The sequence below is a fragment of the Lithobates pipiens genome, unplaced genomic scaffold (genome assembly GCF_037356315.1).
Source record: "Lithobates pipiens isolate NorthernLeopardFrog02 unplaced genomic scaffold, aLitPip1_a1.2 Scaffold_8, whole genome shotgun sequence".
NCBI classification, from domain to species: Eukaryota; Metazoa; Chordata; class Amphibia; order Anura; family Ranidae; genus Lithobates; species Lithobates pipiens.
The window spans coordinates 245,009,199-245,016,167 of NW_027507903.1; the positions used below are offsets into that span (position 1 = coordinate 245,009,199).

The window sequence follows — 6,969 nt, forward strand, 5'->3', positions numbered from 1 at the left end:
GTGACATCTTGATGAAATTCTGGCCATTTCCAAGTATAATAGGCAAGCTTTTGTCAAAAGAGTGCATTGGGATCTGGGCACTGCCATGAGGGACATCTACTAAAGCAAAAAAAAATGTATAATACTGTAAAGTGCAAGTGGGTCTTTTTAACCACTTGCCGACCGCCTTCCGCACATTTACTGCGGCAAGTTGGCTCTATTGCGCGAAATCACGTACCTGTATGTGGTTTTATGCAATAGCCACTGGGGGCGTGTGTGCAGCGCTGGAGGCGCGATTATGCATTGATTGGACACAGGGGGAGCCAATAAGTGGGTCAAGGGGACACCTTATAGCAGAAACTAAAAAATAAAAACCGTAGATGTGATAAAATACCACCAAAAGAAATCTCTATATGTGGGAAAAAAGGGACATCAATTTTATTTGAGTACAGTGTCTCACAACTGCAAAATTGCCAGTTAAAGTAACGCAGGGCTGTATCGCAAAAAATGGCCTGGTCAGGAAGGAAGTAAAACCTTCTGGGGCTGAAGTTGTTAATGGAACCTCAAGGATGACAAAGTAAAAATACAAATTCTTTAAATTATATGCTTGGGAAGTGCCTTTAAGTGGTATACAGTGTTACAGAATAGTAAGATTTTCATGAACAGTATCAGTAATACCATATATTGATATCACATATTTTAGCCATGTAATTGTTTTTTTTCACTTTTAACCACTTGCTTACTGGGCACTTAAACCTCCTTCCTGCCCATGCATGTGGTCATGTAACACTGTACCCATAAGACAGTTTTATCATTTTTTTTCACACAAATATAACTTTTTTTTTTTTTTTTTATGTAGAAACATACGTAAAATTTAATACAATATTAATAACAGCCAGACACAGAAATTAAAATTGCCTCCCTAGTGGAGCGGAAGGATCCACATATTCTCATGAATATATACACACACACACTTAGATACAGAAGTGTAACAATTGGTGTGCAGCTCACGGGCCACCAATGGGTAAAATGAAGGCATTTCATGTTGTATTGCTTCAGAGATCGGGACCCTGTCTTGGTAAAGTTCATGGTAATTGAGACAGGGTAATCTATTTAAAATGGGTGGCTTTGAAGGCCTTTAGGTAAGAAAAAAAAGCTGTTATCCCAGTCCTTCCTGTGTTCCTCGAATCCCCCGAGCGAGCTGCATGTCCTGGACAAAGAGGGTGACCCTTTTGGCATGCAGACAGCAGAGGTAAGAGTCTTCAAAGAGTCGCACCAGGAAAGCTTCAGCTGCCTCTTGTAATGCCATGATTGCGAAACTTTGAAACATGAATGGCACGCCACGAGTATAATCCATGCACACTTCTCTCACCAGTCTGGCGAAGGGGGCTTTTCTTATTAACAGGTCCGTTGACTTTTGATATTTTCTTATCTCCATGAGCGCTCGTGTCCCAGGCCGATAACGACGCGTATGTTTCTGTCTGAGGAAAGTACCTTCTGTTTGGGAGGTACCTGCTCTGCTTAGCACCAGTTTTGGGGATGGTGGGGGTGGCGTCACTCTCTTTGGAGGCCTGGACTTCCGCCGGGATGGCGGGCTTCTACCGACCGGTCTCATTCTGACTCGACACAACTCATTTAAAAAAGCAAGACCCTATTCCCGAGACATTTCTTCAAGGCTTGGATTCCACATTTACAGCAGTCAGATCACCGTATGTTAAGATTCCTTTGTATGTAAAATGACACCGTGCAGGGCGGGCTCTGTGCTCGTACACCCGCCCGGTGCTCCCCCTCCTCCAGCCTGGTACACGCCGCTCCTCCTGTAAGCTCCTATATTTGAGCTCGTTTCTCCCGCACTCAAATATAACTTTTTTTATGATATTTAATCACTGCTGGGTTTTTTATTTTTTGCTAAACAAATGACTAAAGACAGAAAATGTTGGAAAAAAACTGTATATTTTCTCCTTCACTGATATGTGCTGATGAGGCTACACTGATGGGCACTGATAGGCTGCACTGATAAGGCGGCACCGATGGGCACTGATAGGTGGCACTTAGAGGTGGCACTGATGGGTTGGACTGAAGGGCACTGATGGGCAGCACCGAAGGGCACTGATAGGTGGCACTGAAGGGCCCTGATGGGCGGCACTCATAGGTGGCACTGATAGACACTTGTAGGTGACACTGATAGGCAGCACTGATAGGTGGCACTTATGGACACTGATTGGCAACACTGATGGGCACCGATAGGTGGCACTGGTGGGCATTGACAGGTGGCATTGGTAGGCACTGGTAGGTGGCACTGGTGGACACTGCTTATGCAAAATGAAACAAGGGATGCCAGCTCCATTTAGCTACATAACCATGACAGGAGGTCCAATTTGAGCTTTATCAATTAATTAACTCAGTCTATCCAGCTGTACCAAATCCGCAAAGCACTCACAGCCTAATGCTGGCCATACACTATACGAAGAATCGTCCGATATTCGACCATTAGACCATTCGTTTGTTTTTTTCAGCCAGTTAAGGGGCACAAAATCAATAATCGTTTGGATTTTTCTGAGCCAAAAAAATGAAGGACAAGTTTGGAAATTTTCTGTCGAACGAACGATAAATTGAAAGGTTAATGTGTTTCCCATCCGAACTGTCTGCACTAGCTAGGTATATGTAAAAAAAACAAACATAAAATTAATTTATTTATGTCCACTGAACAATTTATCGGTCATTACATGATGGCAGCATCGCTTGCGCTCGCGGCCGCACGTTCGTTTTTTTCTAAATTGGGTATGCCCGATTTTTCGTATAGTGTATGGCCAGCATTACTACGGTATGGTAGATTTCAAACATAGATTTTGACAAGTTCTTTTCAGCGTCGTATGATTTCCCACAAACTGATAGTTTTTGCTACCTGTGTGAGCTGATGAATGTGCTTTAAAGAGGATCTGCACCTGCATACTTAACCCTTCGCAAACTGACAGATGCCTCTGCTGCTTTCACTAATAAGCTTAAGTCAAACCTGCTTGCCGCTTACTTATGCATATTCAATCTCTTGCAAATTAACTACCTCTGCTCTTTCCCAGGTTGAAGATTCAGCCTGAATGAACTCAATCAATCTATCTCATCCCTGCTCCTAAATTTCTTGTTGATTTAGTCTATTGAATACCCACTTAGTGATTTGGCTATGGGACAAATTGTTCCTATAAATGAATTAGGTAATTATGTTGAAACATAGTGGCTTCAATAGACTATAGCAACGTGTCCGGACTTATTTGGTGTGTTTAGTGTTGTTTTATGTTTGTCCTGTTTTGTTCAATTTGTCTTTAGCAACCCAATTGAAGGTCTGGCTAAAAAGAGACTATTTTTAAGGAATTGCATCGTTGTAAATAAAATAGATTTTTTTGATACTTAATAAAATTTAATTTGATATAATCAACTTACTGCTGTCAATAGTAACCCATTTCTAGACTGTGTTTGGTATGAATCATGAGGGTGAACTCCACGCCAAATTTTAAATTAAAAAAGTAATGGGTTCCCCTCCAAGAGCATATCAGGCCCTTAAGTCTGGTATGGCTTTTAAGGGGAACCCCCTACGCCGAAAAACTGTACCAGGCCGCATTTCCCTCAACATGGGGGGTGGATGCTTTGGGGAAGGGGACCCCCTGCAGCCCCCCACTCCAAAGCACCTTGTCCCCATGTTGATGAGGACAAGGGCCTCTTCCCGACAACCCTGGCCGTTGGTTGTCAGGATCTTCGGGAGGGGGTCTTATGGAAATCCGGGAGCCCCCTTTCACAGTCCCAGCCTGCGCCTGGACTTGACGTTATAAGGGGCGAGGTCACCGTGTGACATCACCGGGTGACCACGTCCCATGCCTATATAAGTCGTTATGCACCTCACACGCGGTATTACAGAGGGCGAGAGCGTCGTGTCAACATTGAAAGAAGAGAAGAGAAGAGGGAAGGAGGACAGAGAAGACCGGGCCACCGCTAGCAAAAAAACTGGAAGAAAATAGCGGAGGAGCCCGGCAGAAGAACCGGAGAGCAGGACAAGAACCAGAGACCGGGAGAAGAGGCTGGGCAGCGGGAAAAGAACCGGAGAGTGCAAAGGAGTCGGAAGAGACCCCGAAGTCGGAAGAAGACTGCCGGAGCTGCCTTATAAATTACTAATAAATCTGTCTAGTGTGTTTTTTTTATTGACACTTTTTTCCCCAGGTGAATGGATAGGGCTACGATGTACCCCATACTCATTCACATAGGGTGGAGGGCTGGGATCTTACTAAAGGGGGCTCCCAAATTCCAATAAGCCCCCCACCCTCAGGCCCCAACAACCAATGGCCAGGGTTGTCAGGAAGAGGCCTTTGTCCTCATCAACATGGGGACAAGGTGCTTTGGGGTGGGGGGGCCGCATGGCGCCCCCTTCCCCAAATCACCCACCCCCCATGTTGAGGGCATGCAGCCTGGTAAGGTTCCAGAGGGGAATCACTTGCTTGTCCCCACCCCCTTTCCTGACCGGCCGGGCTGCGTGCTCGTATAAGGGTCTGGTGTGGATTTTGGGGGGACCCCCACGCTGTTTTTTCGGCGTATCGGTTCCCCTTAAAATCCCCTGGAGGGGAACCCATGCCAGTTTTATTATTAGAGAGGCGACATTCTCGCTTCTTTCTCATGCTCGCTGCAATAAGAAAATGTGACATTTTCCTATTGCAGCCAGCGCGAGATGTACAGTACCCTGTCGCTGAGAACCAGTGTGATCCCATTCTCCCATTCACATTCTCGTAGTCAGGTACTGTACATAGTTACATATGTAGCGCTGGTACTCCTGAAGAGTATGCGCTATGTCTGTAAATTTAGTTTTTTCCCAAGACTATAGTTGAGTCTTGGGGTTAATTGCTTTAAAATGTGGTTTTGGCATCAGTTTGGCTGGGCTGTACTAATGTTCTGCCTGGTCATAGGTGGAGGTAGCACCTTTGACAGGCATTGGAACACAGTCTGGTTGGACACATTGGGTACCAATCTCTCTCCCGGAGCCAATCAGTGGGTGCGTTTGTCTCGCTGTGTATTCCGGGAGAGGGTACTTAAGGTGCTGAAGTCATGTGGTTCTGGGTTCTGGTCCAGAAGTTGATTCTGACTCCGTGGTCCTGGTCCTCCTGACCAGCCCCCAGAGTCCCTCATGGCCTGGGGTGCGGATCCATCCATTTGCAAGCCTCGGGAACTGGCTAGTCCGAGGCACAGTAACTGGAAGGACATTTCTAAAGTGTTCCGGTGCCGTCTCCGGTTTTGGAGAGGCCCAGCAACTCAACATGCAACCAGGGGAGGACTCTTCAGAAGAGGGCCACGCACAAAACTGGTTGCCTGGTAAGAGCCTGGAAGCTGAGCTGCGAGGACATTAATGGAATACTCATTTCTTATGGTATTGCCGGACCGGCTGCAAGATACTGGTACTGTAAGAAAGTTCCTACCTCTATCCTTCTGTTGCAACTAAGTTCCTGTGAGAGACTTTTTGTGTGTTCATCTAAAGTTTTACTACCAAGTCTGTGGCAGAGACTTCGCTAAGCTAAAATCACCTGTTGACTGCTAGAGCCACAAACGGGGATTTATCCAACAGTTAAAGAATCCAGTTGCGAGTGACTATTCCCTGGATTACCTAGAGAGAGACATTTATTAAGTGTCAGCAGTTCCAAAGTACCTGAGTTCTTCTACACCCATACCCTCTATTCCCAACTGAGAGATTTCTGTTCAATGTTTTATGCAAATCAAAATCCTTAAAGGAATTCAAGTGTCGGTCTCTGCAGTTATTGGGCCATCAACCTGGGGAACCCCTAGACAAGAACGACGAGTTACAAGGCGGAGGAGGTAAACGGTAAGCCCAAGAAAACCAGCCGCACCTTCGGGGGTCAGTGCTACACATAGTTACATAGTTAGTCAGGCTGCAAAAAGACACAAGTCCATCCAGTTCAACCAAAAAAAAAATAATACAATCCCATATACACAATCCTTTACCCACAGTTGATCCAGAGGAAGGTGAAAAACCGATCCAATTTGCTCTTCACTCCAACTCTTTTTTATGATTGGGATGTAACAATGCCGCAAACCCCTTTGCCTTACATGCAGTTTTTTACAACTTGGTCTAAAAACATTCACGATTAAATATAAAACATACAAAATTTCGGAATTCTACACCTGTTCTACAGACCATGTATTATACTGCCTGACCTGCTCCTGCGGCCTCTGCTATGTAGGTCGAACTATACGCCCCCTACGCCAGCATTTTGGAGAACACATCGACAATTCATCGAGGCCAGCAAAGAACACCATAGCGTCCCAACATCATCCTAAATCCACTGTAGGCCAAAAGTATGGATCATCGAATCCATACCAGCCACTTTCCCTGTGGCAGAGATATTTAAACATCTCTGCCAACGGGAAACTTATTTGATATACGCTCTTGACGTACTTTTGCCTTGAGGTATTAATGAAGAATTGGAAATTAGCATCTTACTCTAGGTAATACTACATTTAACATACAGACTGTGATGTTATGGTGTCTATTTGTTATCCACTACTAGTTTACTATCCACCTCTAACCTCCTAATTTTATCTTGTGTAAGTTATATGATCTACTACAGTAAGTTATATGATCTACTACATTTAGTTGTTCATTTATCATTCATTCCCTCTTATTATAATATCCATACGTCATGGTGTTTGTCTGTTATACATGTACATATCTGCCATCTGTCACAGTCAAATATGATCTATTATCGACAACTATAGGCACAATCTGTACTATTTGTAGAGCATCCATTACATCTTATTTCCTATTCCTATAAGTAAATTCTTAATAGTAGATTTGTGACCTTATTTGCGGGTGTGTAAATGCCCGGCCGCCCCTGTAACACACCTGTATACTTATTTACAGTCTATTATTATCTACTATTATCTATTATTGTCAGAGTATTGCTACAGGCATAATCTGTACTATTTGCATAAGCATGCACC

The 6,969-nt window shown here is 44.4% G+C and overlaps 1 pseudogene; it reads right to left on the reverse strand.

Moving 5' to 3' along the window:
* Positions 1-832: 832 nt before the first annotated feature.
* On the reverse strand, positions 833-1,828 carry LOC143960548 (histone H3-like centromeric protein A pseudogene; annotated as a pseudogene).
* Positions 1,829-6,969: the final 5,141 nt, after the last annotated feature.